Source organism: Manacus vitellinus, unplaced genomic scaffold, assembly GCF_001715985.3.
Source record: "Manacus vitellinus isolate BGI_N305 unplaced genomic scaffold, ASM171598v3 scaffold_20_pilon, whole genome shotgun sequence".
Lineage (NCBI taxonomy): Eukaryota > Metazoa > Chordata > Aves > Passeriformes > Pipridae > Manacus > Manacus vitellinus.
This window is the reverse complement of record NW_021939471.1, coordinates 6,627,588-6,645,733: the sequence shown is the minus strand read 5'-3', so window position 1 is coordinate 6,645,733 and position 18,146 is coordinate 6,627,588. Positions and strand designations below refer to the sequence as shown.

General features: G+C 34.4%; 1 long non-coding RNA gene across 1 annotated transcript; it reads left to right on the top strand.

Moving 5' to 3' along the window:
- The first annotated feature begins 686 nt into the window (after positions 1–686).
- On the top strand, positions 687–4,643 carry LOC115307443. The gene is made up of 3 exons (XR_003915774.1): positions 687–892; positions 3,055–3,230; positions 4,543–4,643. It is a non-coding gene; the product is annotated as an uncharacterized LOC115307443 (long non-coding RNA).
- Positions 4,644–18,146: the final 13,503 nt, after the last annotated feature.

Below are 18,146 nucleotides of genomic sequence, written 5' to 3'. Positions count from 1 at the left end.
GTACTTCATCATGTTTAAGGACTGTCCTGATACAAGTGCTTTCCTTAATTGGGCCTTTCCTGTTTACCAGCAACTTATTAGCATGAAAGGAACTATTAATTATTGTGGAAAAGAAATAACTAGGCTAACTGAACATAGACTATAAACAAAAGTCAATAAACTGAGAAATTATAAAAAAATGTATTTTCCTGTTAACTTTTTGAATTGTAGGTGTATTATTGTTTCTAACTGTTGTGGGACATAAAGCTGATTTTCTACTGTGACAGTGACCCTTAACCATATATTGCAAATATATTGCACACATATAAGTAGACCCATAAAACACAATGTGATATTTTCCTTTTCTTAATATGAAATGATGTAAAAAGATAAGGACTATTTCCTGTGTTGCAGGAATGAAGTAGTCTATGTTGCTTTGTTTGGAGATATGTGTCATTGATGTTTTACATATGGCTTTGGAAAAGTAGGAAAAAAGCATTCCAAACACAAAACCCTACTGAGCTACCAGTGAATGAAGGACACTGTACTACTATTATACTGAGATGGAACTTTTTAATACAGAGAAATAAAAGTAATATAATAAGAAGTATAAGAAAAAATAATCATGCCTTAGATCAGACATTCAACTTCTTAACTTTTAAAAATTTTTGCAGGCACTGGAGGATTTTCTGGAACAGAATAATAGGTTGAGGATATTGCCACCTTGGTGCAAGGAAAGCTGTCTAAGCAGAATCGAGTGACTGCAGGAGCACTTGTTGTGCTTGATGTTCATGCTAGGAATGTTCTTGCATCTCCAGTAAGCAAAAAAGTCAAAGATGAGAGTGACTTTGAATGGTTAAGTCAGCTCAGGTGCTACTGGGAGTTAAGTGATACCTCTCAATCCTATTAGAAGGTAATTTCTGTTCAGTTTTTCAATTTCTGCTTCCTTGCTCACGCAGAGAATGGTTACGCCACTGTGAGAATTTCTGCTGATAAGAGAATACCTGTAACAATCATTTCATGGATTGCTAACTAGAATGGCTGGTAGCCAGACATAAACAGTTTTTAATTAAAATTACTTTTTTTCATCACTGCTGAGTCTCAGCACATTTGCTGAATTTTCAGGGAGTGTTACAGACAGAATTTGTTCACTCAAAGACTGTATTTTGGCTTCGTGATTCTGCAGGATTAAGAATGTTATAGGGATGACAATTTTCAGTTAGAGATTTTAATCTGATTTCCTGTCAATAGTATTTTATTTGTGCATTATATTTATTGGAAAAATAACAATGTTTTTACTGGATAGTGGTGGGATACAATATTTTACAGTTATCAGGACAAGATTTCCCTTAATACAAAAGACATTGCACATGAAATTTAAAAAAAAATAATTATATATAGGGCTCATACGTTACCAGAGTAATCAGTTAGACCATAACTACAGCTATTGGTCACTATTGCTTCTGTTTATCTTTTAGAAAGTCCATTAACTTTCTAAATAGCTAGACAAGACAGTTTTACTCAGCAATATGGTTAGTAGGATCTTTTTTAATTAACAGTTTAAAACCTGGTCTTTTTGTTTGATACTTTACTATCTATTAATTTGCAATTTATTTTTTTTAATTTGTGTTGTATTGAAACAAGTGCCTCAGAGCAATCATAAGTCTGCCATGCAGTTGTTTCTAACAGCATTGGGCCTCTTAGAACTTGGGAAATGGTGTTGAGGGTGGGTGTGGATTTTTTTTCAAATGGGTCATAGCCATGGAGTTTTATGACAAATAAGTATGTATTAAAAAAATAGTTAAAGTACATTTGATTAAAGGGATCACTCTATAAGTGTAATTTAACACCAAAACAGAGATGAAATTACTTCTTACTAGTGGTGTACTTGTGCAAACAAGCAGTAACAAAGATTAATTCATAAAAGATACCTGATGTTAAGGTGCAGAGGCTGATTCTCAGTTCTGAATTTTTCTAAGAAGGCATGGAAGCAACAATCTGTTCAGTTAGCAAATGAAGTTAATTTCTTTTCGGAGTGTTGCACAAAATTGGGACATTATTTAAATGTCTTTGGAAGCTTCTGGTAGTCATATCAAGCCCAAAGGTACTTTTTGTTATGCATTGTATTTGATGCACTGAAAAAGTGTGCTTACTTTTTATGGTGTTTCCTAATGTGAAACATCTGGAGCTCACATTCAGCAGTAAATCAGTACTGGGCTACCAAGGTCAGTGTGCCATTTGAAAGTTGAATCATGGCAGGCAGTGAATGCCTTCATTTGAGAGGACATTTTGTTACTCAGCTGAAAGATTAGTAAATGCATACTTGTTAGACTTCTCAATTTGAGGAAAATTGTTAACATTACAAGTACCAACTGTTAGAGAATTATTTTAAACGGTGGACTTTAAAGGAGATCTGCAACTCACACCAACATGAGAGGGGATTCATGAATGATGAGGCTAATACTTGTCAAATTCTGTTTCAGTTGGGCATAGGGACATTCCAGCTTATTTTCATGCTTGTTTTTGGAAAGATGAACAATCTGTTTTCAGTTGCATGTTACTTCCAATATTCTCCTCACTCAAATATCTGTACAAAAGCGTGAAATCCTCAAAAGTGGAAAATAGATCCTTGGATGTAAAAAGCTGCTAATTTTTTCTTTTATTTTATGTACACAGTCAGCTGAATGTGTGTGTACAGTGTCTGTAAGTGTTACTTTATATATATTATTATCTGTGTGTTTCTTATGGCACAAATCCATAATGGATTATAAACTATGATCAACCTGGACACAGTGTGGAAGCATAACCCTTCTTTGCTTTGAATCATTACTTGCTATTACAGTAAAAAATTGTAAAGACTGCATAAATCAGTCAATATCAACACAGAAACAAGTGATAAGGTAAAAACCAATTGTCTTCAGATAACAAGTTATGAAACAGAATATTGCATGAGCTACTGAGTTGCTGAGGTTTCCCTTTATCTTTCTTTGGTGTTTTTTTTTTTCTAAAATAATAACCGTGGAGTGAAGGATCTACCTTTCAGATATTTAATTTATTCTTTGACTTTATATCTAGAGTGACAAAAATGTTGCATCCAAAAAGCTGAAGTTGAATCAAGATGAAGGAAAATTAAAGATTGCTACTGGTCTGAGAAAGAAAGAAGCAGACCTGAGGGAGGTTCAAGATAAGTTGCTGTACTCCACCAGACATGGGAATCCAAGAAGAAAAGAGAAGGCTGACTTGGAAATCAGGTATATGATGCAAAAGGTGAACTATTGTTCTATTGATATCCAGAAAAATGATTTAAAATTTGTTTCTCTGTCAAATAGTATTTTCCCTTTTAACTGGCAATATGTGGAACAAGTCCTACTTTTAGATAACCATCGTTTTATTTTGGTGTAATGGTCCTAAACTTATAAGTGGGCAAAACATGAAAAATAAATGCTTTAGAGTAATAGAAAATGTATATGTTATTAATTTACCAACTGATACCCCTCTCCTACATCCTCACTCATATCTGCTTTCTTGTGAAGAGATAAATTTTCAGTGATTTTACTAAATGTTTGGATTCATCTATTAACCTGCAAGTTAGCACATTAAAAGTTTTTAAAGTATACTTACACCTTCTGTGCTAATGCAATTTTGAGACTGTTTCTGGTAAGCCCTGTTCCTGACTGGTAATTAGCTGCTTATGTGTGCAAAAATTGGCAACATTTGGAAGAAGATTTTATTCTTTTCTTTTCTTTTTTTTTTTTTCTAAGATTTGCAGTACATCAGCTTTCTTTAAATAAATAGAATTGGAATTTGAAATGGAGTCTTAAGCCTTGTCTGTAGTTAGTCAGCTCTTTGTGTGTTTCTTCTGCATTCTGATATAGTTTGGAAGTAGAGGGGAGGGATAAACTACACAGGCAGTTTGTTACTGTGGTGTAAATTGGCTGCTGTGGTTACGAGAAGAGAGGATTGTAACCACAGCAAAAGTTGTCATCATTTTCCTCCTATCCCACGTCTGAAATGGGTCTGTACTAGAGAGTAAAGAATTCTAACAGAGATAGATTAAATTCCTGTTAAAATATATTTTTTTGTTAGATTATAAACCTAACTGGAAAGATGGCTTGTTTAAAAACTGACGACATAAATGTCAGTTATGGATTCACAAGGGTTTTTTTGCAGAAAAGAATGTAACTACTTTTATGAGACAATGTTTTTGGGTTTTTTTCCATATGTTTTTGTTTCTCTTATAACATGTAGATAATTTCCTTGGCTGTTAATATTTTCTGTATTGTATACAGAGCTATTTTGAATTGCATGTTTTTATTTCCTTTAATTATTGCACAGTTTTCTTCCTTTATTTGCATGACACTGTAACTGAATAGACTTTGCTGCGCTGGTCCTGATAATAGTTTTTGTTCTTTAAATGTTTCCATTGTAATAAAAGGTGTTTTCTTTTTATTTGGTGAAATTACTTAAGAAAAACACAGGAAAATAATCTTTGAATGCTTTTATTATTTGTAAAACGTCTCCAAAGTGATCATGTATATAATCAGAGTTTTTTTCCATTCTGAGGTTGACTTATGCAGCAAAAAACTACAATGAACAGAACAATTGATTGGTGGCCTTGGGGATGAGAAAATTCACTGGCATGAGACTGCTTTGGAGCTGGGAAGGTAGTACATCAATTTGACTGGACATACACTTATTTCATCAGGAATTGAACCTTACCTAGGAGCTTTTACATCCAGCTACAGACAAGTGATACGTACAGTGATTTTTGTCCCTCTTTAAAAAAAAAAAAAAATTTAATTAATTTTTCTTCTAATATAAATTTTATATTTTTAAATTATGCTTGCACAGAATTCATAACTGGAACTTTTCTTCCTTAAAGCAACAGTAGTTCAATAACAGCAGAAGCTCAATAAAGCAGATGCTGTTATTGCCCCATCCCTGGAAGTGTTCAAGGTCAGGCTGGATGTGGCTCTGAGCAACCTGGTCTGGTGGAAGGTGTCCCTGCCCATGGCAGAGGGATTGGAACCAGATGATCTTTAAGGTCCCTTCTAACCCAAGCCTTTCTATGATTTGTGCCTGTAACTCTTAGTGAAATAAACAGAAATTCAGAACACAAGAAGATTTTTACATGGCAGATGGTTTGATATGTTGGAAATTCTGGATGTCAAAATTACCCTGACTTTGAGTGTTTTTGAACATCAAAACCTGCCACTGAGTGCAGCTGAAGAAATTAATGTCCATTTATTTTGAAAATCAGGTACAGGTTATCAAAAATTGCTAGAAATTAAGAGAGAAAAAAAGTAAATGTCTGTCATTTGAACACAGAATTTAGATATTGTTCATATTTCCCCTTTTCCTTCAGTGTACTTTGGCCATTTTTCTTTATTTTGTACTGTTCTTTCAAACAATTATTTTCTTGAAAATATCCATGTTGGGATGTTATTATTTTAAAACTTTACAGACTGAGAGTTTATGGCAAGATTATTTATAGGGTAGATAAATAGTCTGCAGTTCCAAATAGAATTCCAAAGTAAAAAATTTTCAGTGTTCTCTTTTATGGTCACAACCTGAATTGTGTATAACATTGTGCCTGGGTAGGCAGGAATACTTCTGGTGAAACATCTTAAGGGGAGCTGAACTGTATTCTGGGCAAGTGTAGCTACAGATGCAAATGATATTCATAAAGGGCAGAGACATCCACATGACTCCTCACAAAAAATGGATGCATAGTGGTTTCACCTGAAAAGTTTAGTGCACTTTCATTCTCTCTGACTGTGTAGTTTCTTTCTCTGTGCAACGCTAGGTATGGATTCCTGGTTGCTTTTCCTTACTCTCGTGATTGGGCATGCACATACTACATAGATATCTCCACCAGACATTGTTGGATAGCATAAACACTTTCGTGCAGTTCTTCGTTTCATCTGCTGCTATATTTTCTTTTCCCCTGCAGTTTTCCTAAGAGGAAAAAGTTACAATAGCTTTTGGAGTATCAACTTTGTTTATGCAAACTGATGAATCCTTCATTCACCCCCTCTGTCGATGTCTCTAGACCTTTGATGTTTCCTTTAATGTTGCATTTTTGTCTCTTTTTTTTTTTGCTGTAAGGCTTTGACAGCTAAATTTTAGTTTAGAATACTACAGCATATTTCTCTGACCTTGTACATAGCTTTCATACAAGATTGTGCCTTTCATATCAATATGCTATTTCCATAAATTCTCCTTCTTTGGAAGCATTCTTCCTAGTGAAATATGCTTCTTGATTTACATATTTCAAGGTGTGTGTCTTCATTATTATTACACATCATACAAAACCTACAGTCTACACAACTGTAGTGAGTTAGATGATAAAGAGCATTACGAAAAGCTATTGAAATGTTTGTTAAGTTGTTAAATTTAGTCAAGTCCTGACAAGTGCAAATTATGTGTGTCCTGAGGGTTAAATAATGAAGCCATTTTTTTCCAATAGAACATATGCATTTGTCCTACACTGATTTCATAGCATAGAAGACTCCTGCTGAAAGGGTAAATAAAATCATGCCAAGGCTCTGAATAAATAAACTTATATTTCAAATATGGAAATCATATACAAAGGCATGTTTAGAGATTTAATACAGAAGAATGAGTTTCTTTTCATTTGAAGATTGTGATCTTGTATATAGCAACTGTTATGGGAAATGGGTTGAAAAATACATTTTAATTAGTTTGAATGTTTTGTGAACAGACAGAACTTCATTTAATATTTGTTTTCTTCTTATTTAGATGCAAAATAGAGAGTGAGTATTGCTGTGTAAAACAAAAGACATTCCTTGTTCTGATGATTTTTCCTGAACAAATAACCTGGGAGAATCAGAGCTTGGAATACTGCTGGACTACCTTCTGACATGTTTCTATTGATAATGGCATCATTGTCTCATAAGTAAAAACAAACAAGAAAACAAACCCCCAGTAAGTAATTTTTTTATAGACAGTTTTCTACTGTATATCCAGTTTAATGACCAACATTATTAAATTACTGTAATGTTTAAATCTATAAGGAATACTAATAATACTTTTAAATTTTTAATGTAAAGTTTTTTTATCTGTGAATTCACTCCCTCCTTTCTAACTCCTATGGATTCCTAAAATGATACTTTCCCCTGTCCCCTGCCCCCCCACTCCCCTATTTTTTTTTTGTGCTTTTTGGTTTGGTTTTGTTTTGTTTTAACAAACGTGCTGCATCCTGGATTCAAGTTAAGACATCTTAAAATGCTTCAGGAATAGAATTCTTAACGCTATTCTTGATGTGCAATCAGTAGATATGGAAATAATTCTCCTTTCAAATCTAAAGGCTTTTAAAGAAATATGCTGACATCAGCTGCTACCATGAAGTATCTACAGATAATGTCTTGATTACTTCTCTTTAAATAGTCTTCCAGTTTATGTTGCCACCTCGTATGAGGTTTAAACATTCTGGCTTGTAACATATTAAGTGTGCAAAGCCCTGACATGTTGGAAGTGTTGGTTTGTACACTGATTAGCTGAATCATCATTTACTAGGGCACAGTAACAAAACAACAACAAAATACCCATGTGTATGAGTAAGGCTTAGGGGAGGTGCTAAAAGCTAGAATGGAGAGAATTTCTAGTCTCCTTTCTTACAGAGGATGATCCCAACCATATGCTCTTGCCAGTTTTTTCCTCTTTTTCTTGCATTGTATTCTATGTACTTGTAAACTGCATCAACAGGAAAAAGTGAGGTAGTCCTTTCCTGCAATAACCTCTGATTTCAGAAATGTGTTGCTATATATCCATGTCACAATCAGTGCAAACATCAGTGATTTGTCTGACAGTGTACAGCATGGGAACTGACCATCTTAATGTTCTATCATCTAGAAATACCCACAGCTCAGCTGCAATTAGCCTTACCTTAATACGCCTACTGATGACTGAGATGGCACCGACAGCTTTGTTGGATGCCAACCTGGAGGCTTGAGGAAGATTCTCTCTCACATTTCAAAAGTAAGTCCTGTCAATATTTAGTTTTAAAATGCTAAGCTTTGTGGCCACGCAGAAGCAGTTAAGATTTTTATTTAGACTTGTGTTTGTTATGACCGTGAACAAAGAACCTCTCAGTTCTGTCCAGCGTGCTTGCCAATGTACTGCTACTGACTTGTAGCTTTTGTTCTTAGCACAGCTGAGGCAGAACTGAGCATGGAACAGTGTTGCTTTAACTGCTTTAACTCTTGTGATGGCTACCCATGTCCTTCACATCTGTTCATTCTATTTCTTGCATAATTTATTCTTATAATTGTTTTCCATAACTAGGTTAATGGGCATCAAGTCTATGATAAGATGTACCTACCATTTATGAATCATTTTACAGTATGCTGCTGCATATGCTACAGTATCCTACTGCACAAACTTACCAATAGAAATCTTTAATTTTCACTACTGTTTACAGGAAAATTCTCCTCACTGTTTGAGGAGTCTGACCTTGGATAGCGCTGTGACTGAATACCTCTTTTATTGTAGGGTGAATGGTAGGTTTCACACATAACCAAAATTGTATATTACAGGTTCACATTTGGAAGTAGAGATGCGTGGATAACACTTCAGCTCTGGCAACCGGATAGGTGACAAAAATTAAACAGGTAAGACAAAAATAAGGCCCTAGCTAAAGAACCTCACTGTATGTTCATCTGGCATTCAAAATTAGCATTGACTGTACTTCAGAAAGCAAAATGGCTTATTGAAGTTAGAGGATATATGCTGGGATTATGATTGTATATGTAACTGTTTTCAAGTAATTACTGTATTAACAATTCAATCACTCTGGCTAAACAGTCAACAAGTGTTAATGAATTCAACACTTCTACAGTACATCCTACCATTTAACTTTTATAAAGCTTTGATCAAAATTCTTTTTGAACTAATGGAAGGATGATTAGCATTTTAAAACTAAATAATGAAAGCTCTTAATTTTGAAAGGTGAGATAGAATCTACCTCAAATTGATGATGCATATTATGCCTGTAGTTATGAGTTTAAGGCTAGATATTAGGACCATAGGAACCATACAGAATGCAACTCAAGCTTTTTGTAACAACAAATTTTCTAAAAAGCAGAATTAGTGAGCAATCCAAGGATAATTTGCAAACATACATAGGGACTGCTTATGCAATGCCATCAATGAAGAAGGATTTTATAGAGATGAAAGCTGTGTGCATTTGGCTGTTGTTAGAGAACTATAATTATTCAGTCTAAAGTATTTTGTGTCTCTTACACAGTATGTCTGAAGTGGAATATGCTGAAAATAATATGTGACTGACACTTGGAAGTAATTGGGGAAAGAAATACTGCAGGTTTTAGCTGAGGTCTTTTCAAATGTTAAATTCCTGTTTTAAAATAAGAACAAGCAAAATTATTATGAAAAATTAAATAAATATAGTCTGGTTTAGACTCTGCTTAACACATAAGTTTAATATGTTCAGTTTACAGTTTGCAATTGCTGCATTGCCTTGTATCATCCTATGCTTAAAATTACCTGGCCATATATCCCTTGGGTCTCCCTTTGGGTCCTCATAAGTGACTGAACCACCTAGAAATCCAGCAATTCTTTCAGTACACTTTTGATCCACTGGTGAACACTGTTACCTACTGTGAGATTTTCTTTCTAGTACTGCTCATGCTACTGCCTCATGTGACAGACACTCAGGTTTCAAATGCTCTGTTTGCTTCTCTAGAACTACTGTGTTACCACAGTTTCCCTTATCTGTGTGTATTAAATTATTCAAAATACTTGTAACTTTACAAAGCCCACACTTCATTTCTGCTTTGATATCCTGCTGTCCTGGTAGATTACAAATGTATTTCCTGAATCTCTCCATGCATTTTACCCATGAAAGCTTTCTTCCATAGTGGGTAAGATGGACAGGATCCCTTTCAGACGACCTGTTTTCCTAAATCATTCTACAAGGGAGCAGAAAGCCATCCTCCTTCAGGTGGTGAAAGGTCACTCCCATGTACAGGTTCTGATACATAAAGGAGAAGGAACCTCTGTAGTATCCTGTGTATAATTTCAGGCTACTGCCACTCATGGTGCATTTCTCTTCCAAAACTTCCTCTCCTAAATCTGTGCCCTCTTTCTTCCACAATATCCATTTTCATTAGTGGAAAATTCCATTTGTTTTCACTTGAAAATGCTCACTAATGCACATGACTGTATTAAAGCTGTTCAAAGTTTCAAAACTTAAGAGTGATATTATTATTATTTTGAAAGTTATAAAATTAAATGTGACTAAACTCTCTAGGAAGTAACTCTTATTCTAAGTACAGTCTTTGAAGCAGGAAGATTGGTTTTGGTAAACAAAGAACTTAAGGATTCATCTACCTCCTCTTAAATTCATCAAGGATCATGGGAACGGGCACACGAATATGTGCCCACTATGATTTCACACTGACACACTTTTGTTGTAATGACAAAAAGGAATAAATTGCCTTAAGAAATACTTTGAAGAGCTTACATTTCAATTTTGAAAGTTTGTATTTTTCCCTTCAGCAATGCAAGAAAATGCCCTCTGATGATAGATCCTTAGAATAAATGAATAAAGGATATGGAAAAAGCCAATAGTTTGCATATAATCAAACTCAGTGACCCTCAGTTTATTACAACACTGGAAAACTGATTCAGTTTGGCAACCCTGGAGGGTTAATGACTCAAACTGTAAATTACAGAAGGACCTGGAGGGGGCACAATTAGCTAAAAAATGAAACTGGTGAGTATCAAATGTTATAGTTAAGGAAAACAGATTTTTTTCCCCCTTCTTTTGAATGAAATGAGTACTATAGTAATTGAAGCCCTCACCTCAGGTTATAAGATACTTCTTAGCACACTATAATACTCAGTTTAATTTATATCTTTTTATTGCTTTATGAGAATTGCCATTTCTTTGTTTTCAGGTTGGAATAATATTATTTCTAGAAAATAATGTTATTTTTTCTTTTCAAGAGTATAAATACCAGATTGCTAGGCTGTGACCATTAATGCTTCTCATGTTCTCTGTAGCATCTTTATTGCAAGTACTCTTAGTACCTCAAAGAGAAATAAACTATATGAAACACATTCAACCTATTTTTCAAAGGCCAACTGGACTTCAAGTAGAGATGGATTGCTTATTTTCCATTATTTTCTTCTTGATTTTGACATTCTCATATGCTTATGGTGAAAACTGAAGCAGACTTAGTCACCCAAAATGATTTCTGTGGCATTTAGTTTGCTGTTATTTTGCTTTTTAGAAATGGTAGCCCTAAACTACTGTTCTAAGCCATTGGCAGCAGTAACAGTGATAGCATTTTAGTTGCTTTCTTGCAAATTTATATCATATTACAGAAAGAAATTAAAAGTACATTTCTTTGATTAATTTTTCAATCACCTGAATACTCTCCTTATCTCTAGATATTGCTCATTTAATATTTTTATTGTTTGCACACTGTAAATACACATTATTCATGTGTTTTGTAAAGAACAATCAATAAGTAGTATAAAAGCCAAGAAAGTCCTACTAATTCTTATGTTATTTTGAAGTGCTACTGGAAAATACTGGAGAAGAACTTGATCCTATCCTAAAGCCACTTTTACTCAGACATTTAAGTAGTCAGGAAGCCTTTGCCTTGGTGAATCCACTATTGAGTGTGCTCCTGAATTCCACTTTATATTACAACTAAGCTGGGAAATCCACACTCTCTTCCTGAAACATCTGTTAAGGTGAGAATTTTGAAAATAAATGTGCAACTTGTTAAAACAATGTTAACAATGTTAAAACAATGTTTTAATTTTAAAATGGTTCCTTGGCTAAAACCAGGGAAGAGTTTCTGGCATTTGTTCATTTCTCATTCCTTGCCAACACTTTTTTTTTCACTGCTGGATAACCGGTATCATCTTAAAAGTGTTGACGTTTCTTATATCAAATCCTCCACCTTGCAATACTGTCATTCTTTCATATAGTCAGGAATTTATTAATTAATTAATTTTATCATCTTTCCCAGTCTGGATCTCCTGATGCTATTTAGTCACCTTTTATTATGACAATATTTACCAGACTTAACATAATAATCACCTCAAATGCAAAATCTACATAAGCTTTTTTATCTGTAGTATAGTTAGGGTCAGGTGCAAGGTCTGGGCAATCCAAGTTTAGCATAACTGTTAAATTAAAGATACTGCTAGTAATCATTTAAGTCAGATCTTAATATTGTGGTATCATATTTGAATGTACCTTTGAGATAGCTTTTACCAACAGGGCAATCTGTGTTTTATAAACTTAGCTCTTTGACTTTAAATCTTACTATTTTATATCTCAAAAAAACCCTGTATGCCTATGTGCCTAAATTAAAGTAAGCAATAAATAAAATAATCTCATTTTGATTCAGACCCTTTCTGTCAGCAGAAATATGAACATACAGGACCTCAATCCCAGCTGAACAATATGTATTCCCAGGGAATGATTGGTGTAAGCCCATTTTGATAATTTTGTCCACACAGCCTCACAGAAAATTCTCTGTGAATTAATGATTCACATAAGACTGTTTGTCTTAGGCTATCTTCACTAGTCAGACTTGTTTTACAACAGGCTTTGCGCTGAGATTTTTTTCTTTTAATCATTCTTGTCTCATGGAAACCACGTTACTTCTGTAACCTGAAAAATGTTTACATTTTGTCCCACAGTCATTTTTGTGTCAGTATTTTGTGCATAAATAGTATGTATATCCATTTAACAGATGAAGAACCAGTAACTTTGAAAGGACTTCATGCTAATAAAAAACCAGGAGTATTTATATATTAAAAATGATCTGTTTCTTGTTAGCTGAATGGAAGAAAAAAATAGATTGAACACAAGACTGAGAAGGAGACACAGTTCAAACAACATAACGTGCTCTTGTTCTTGATCTTCTGTGAAAAGCTTTCCCCTTTTTAGCTATTATAAATAACATTTAGGTTTCAGAATTATCACCATGCCTGAAATACAGGAATAGTCCTCTGAGTAGCTCTCTGCAAAGGGATTGGTGACCTTGGTAACTGGGAAAAAGGCATAGCACTTCTCCACATCTTTGTTCCTACCTTGAAAAAAGTATTTGAAGTAGTTGTGCAAATTCTTACACTTTTCCTTATTTTTACTGAGGTATTCAAGGTATTCAAACTTAATGGCCTCTTGCTTTGAATATATTTGTATTATAGTGTATTAAGAAAAATACTCTGTAGAGTGGGAAACATATTTCAGGTAACCTTTGGAGATGGACTCTTGATTTTGGCCTTGGTATTCATAACAAATTTTAAAATTGCTGCTCTTTTCTGTCCCTCTCAAGAGGGAACCCTCACTTCCTCTGAAAGTCATGCACTACTGAGATGTAACTGCACTTAAATGGCTTATTTTACATTATTTTGCTCACAAAATGGTACATGCATTTAATGATTGCTTTGGGGTAACTGACCAGAGAGTTTATTAGAAAAAAGAAGATCTAAATGATTCGTAATAGGTCTCCAGAGTGCACACTCTTTAAAGTGATATTAATGGAAGGTTGTTTTTTTTCTGACACCTGTAGGCTGAAGATTCTCAAGGATCATTTTGTCTACTTGCTTTATGTCAATGTCGGTCGTTCCCTCTTTGAGAAGGACAAGCTGCTCTTCTCTTTTTGTCTAACAGTGAATCTCCTGAAACATGTAAGATTGGTCAGTAATTAAAAATAATTTGCAGTTTGATATGACATATATCAAATGAAATATACAAACTGTCAATAATAGGAACATGCAGGATAAGAATAGAAAAATTAGTTTACATATAACTACAGTACTTATGTCTAATTTTTCTTTGTTTTATTTTAATTTTAATAAGCAATTATAAGCATAGAAAAAGATTCTGTAGAATAAAATAAATACCTAACTAACAGTTATGGCAAAACTGAGCTAGATGATAACAATTTTTCTAAACATTTTTTTCATTAAACATCATTTAAACCAAAACAGTACTTACAGCTGCTTAGAGTTGTTCCTTTTGGTGTAATATGGAAAGATTTAAAGTTTTAGAAACTTTTGAAATTTTTATATTAGAGAATACATTTATTTCAAGAGTTGACAGTAATAATCATGGGACACTGTTCTCCCGTTCCCAGGGACCTGATTAAAAAATTCAAGCCAATAAAGAAACTTATAGAGAAGAATGAGACATTTAATAAGCTGATATTTCTTTTTCATATTTAGACATGCATTATAGGAACACGTTTAAAAATGCTTGGTTCCCTGAAATACATCCAGTTTTTTTCCTTCAACATTTTTGGATTTCAAGAATTGGCCTAAAAATCTCATTGGTTAAAACTGTTCATTTCCCAAGTCAGGAACGCAGATGACTCTTTAAATTGGCTCGTGTATTAGGTTTTTTGATTCCTTAAATTCGTGTTTAACTAAAAAACAGACGTTGAATACTTTAGAAATAAGCTTTTAGTAGTTGTTTAGAAGCTTTCTGAACTAATGCAAGAATTCAGATAAATGTTTTGATTTACTTTATAATGTACTAAACCCATTAGATTTTATTTATTTAGTCCTGAGAGCAGTATTTTCAACTTTGCTTTAATGAGAATGAATGAAAATTTCTGTTGACTTGAGGCATAGGTTTGGACAATCTGTTTCCTAATCCATGTACCTTGCTTCCTCCAGAATCATGGGATGAAATTTGTCCACTAGAAGATTTTCCAGGCTCCACAAATACTCGTAAGGATTTTACACGACTGAAGGATGGATGGACGTTGGTATCTGACAGCTCGGTATGTTAACAGTCCTGTTTGCTTGCATTCATGAGCTGATTAACTCACTGAAAATATTGATTCTGCAAAAAGAAAGTGCTGTCTTTTCACATGGTATGTTCTTACATACATGAATGGTGTGCAGTAGTAGATCATTGCTAGTTTGTGGATTCTGAATGGCAAATCATGGCTTGGATTGGATTTGGATGCAAAAAAGGCAACAAAACCTGGAGTGGTAAGGTGATAGTGAAATCTGCTGAACTTCAAGCAACCACTGTCCTTAGTCAGTCTATACATTTGTTTACCATGCTTTGAGGATGCCTTTGTATTTTATTATGTAGCATGCTACTTTCCCAGATAAGAGTAGAAAAACCAGGTTTTGCCATGTAGAGAAATTAGAATGGGATTCAGGAGACCTGTGACTCCCTATTCTCACAGTGACCTGACACAGTCATTGCTGACTTGCTTTATCAAACTTTATCGCTATTTCCTTAATATGTAAGATGTTTGGATTAATTTTACTCTTCATTTAGGCACTTTCTTCATATTTAATCTTACCGTTAATTGCTTTTTTAATTTTTATAACATTCCCCCCTTCAGCTTTCTTGACATGCAAAGTGTTCATCATGCACATACCCCCTGAACAAATAACTGAAAAAGTTATCCTTCTTTCCTACTTGTACCATATCTGACCATAACCACTTTGCATGGTCAGATAATACTGTCTACTTTTGCTAATTCATTCAACCACTTTTATTACTGTTAATTGAAATGATGAAAATTTATCACCAGTATTCAGCCAAATGACCCAGGACTTCTTACACCCTTTAAAAAAATATTGTGTGTTTTATTCATTGTAAATATCAAGGCTTTAGAAATTTTTCTGTTTAAAAAATTGGGTTTAAAGTATGCAGAGAGAATAGAATGGATTTTTGGTTGGAAATACTCATAAGTCTACAATGAGACACATTAAAGGAACTAAGCAGTTGTAGCTGCTTACTTGAGCAGATTGCAGGAAATGGGCAAATAGCCAAGACAAAGCTTTCTTTGGGCATTTACAAAAAAGATACAGCAAGCTGAGGGCTTTAGTTCTTTGGGAAATAGTCACTTGGAAAATGAACAGATGAATGATGGCATTTGAAAAAGCTTGAGGGAGGGAACTATTTTATTATGCATCCTGGGATTATGGCTTTTTTTAAGCAATGCCTAAAATAAGCGATAGGTGCTGACTTTCAGAAGTAAGGAATTGAGATGTGTGCATTCACACAGACAAAATGAAGTTATAGGAAGTCCTTCATTTAAGTGCCATTCAATAAGATCTATAGAATCATATAATCAGTTAACCAATAAAGACTCTAATATAAACAGTAACACTGAAGCTAAGAACTAGACCTTCCTGATGTAGAAGATTTGCTTTGCCTTTTGCTATGTGAAAGCATTTTCACTACATATCTAGGTTTAATACTACCACTTACACATGGATATACTAGGATTTTCAGAAATGCTAGTTAACAGGTCTCGGAGAAGATGCCTTTTTCACAGTTGAATTATTTTTTTTTATACTGGTATAGTTTCTCTCCAGTAATATGCAACCAGCTCATTTTCCTGTCTTGTGAGTGATGCACAAATTTAAATAAAGGGCAGTTTCATGGATGGTTGCATGTCTGAGAGAGGGCACAAAATCAGTGTTACTTGAGCCACTTTATCATCATCAGCTATATAATGAATATGAATGTTTTTCAAAGGAACACATATGCTTCTCTTCTTGTAAGACAGTTACTTCAAAAAGGAGGGGAGTCCTGACTTCAACTCCCTACTTTGAGGATTCTGTGTGTTTTATTTTAAGTTGTACTGCATATCTCAAAGAAGGGACTGCAACTCAGTTCTCCTCAGCCTGGCTGACAATCCCAAAGCTACTGCTCCATCTCTTCTCATGGAGAAGTGCACAGTTTTTGGCACAGTGGCACAACTCAACTTTGCACTTCAGTGCAACCTTCACTCCTCAGGGTTTCCTGATTCACTCCTCAGTGCTTCCTAATTCACCCTGTTTTCTATAAAGCTTGCAAATTTTTAGCTAAACTCTTCAACAGCTGTTACAGATGTAAGTCTGAGGTACCTATTTACCCCCATATATTAAAATAAAAAGAATGCAGCATTTTGGATTTGAACCTGAAACTAAATGCCTAGAAATTGGGGAAGGAGGACGCTAGGCAGAACATGAGCTCCTTCATGACTTGTTAAATCAAAATTACTCAGAATGAAGTCTGTCTGCATAGCTCTGTGCCCAGCTCTCTATAGGCAAGCCCAAAAAGCTCACCAGCAGAGCTGCAGTACCAGTTTCCAGAAAGGCATACCTAGGTGGGACTGTACTGCAGGCTAATAATGCCACACAACAACTGCTGTTCCCAATCTGATAATTGCAATAACAATGTAACAGCTGGATTGTTCACAGGCCATTTACAAACCAAGTTCTCTGGTGCATTGTTGGACTTTAATTTTCTGATTCTTGATTTCCTGCCATCATTTTCTGCATTCAGCTGCAACTCAACTTGTATTTACCCTGTAATACTGTGATGTGATTTTCATTGATTATATGGTTATCATCATAATTAAAGACTGACACTAGAATACAGTTCTAACAGAAAGAGGGACGTAAATGCATAGTCAGGTTTCCCCCACAACATTTCTTCACTTCTTAGAGCAGGATTTTGAGTTATTATTGTTTAAAGACTTAAAAATTACTCTAACTTCTCTAAGAGAAGTTTCTTAGATAAACCTATAATTCAAGTTTTTTTTTTTTTTTTAAAAGATTTAAGCATGCCAGCCTCATTGCTGTAACTGAAAACACTTCATGGAATGATGTGTCAAGTTAAAAGATAATTTACTCTCACTACAGGTAATTCACGAATGCTTTAAAGAATATTGAAATACGTTTTTAAGATCCCCAGCATTTAGGATTTTCCTACAGAGTGGAAAGACAAGTTGGGGGAGTTCCAAAGGATGCTTATTGTTCACAACCTAAGACCTGACAAACCATGTACAAAACTTTCCCCTTATTGAAAAATATCTGTCCATCTTAAAAACCAAAACTATTTGCAAGCATGTATTTCAACTGTGTTGTCTACAACCATTCTACAATAGCCTCTCATAAAGGAAAACAGGAATTAATAAGATTTCAAAAAAACCCCAGTGAGTTTGAAATTATAACAAGAAAAACTTTTCAGAACAGAATAGTAGGCCTTTAGCTTTTGTTAAGTTTCAATGTACACACCAAAAATCCCCAGAGCTCTTCCTTGTGACTGTCTTACAAACCTTGTGTCTTCCCTTACTCAGTACACCTGCTCTTTCTGCTGGATGTCACTATCTGTGACAATTTTGTTGAATCTCGAAAGA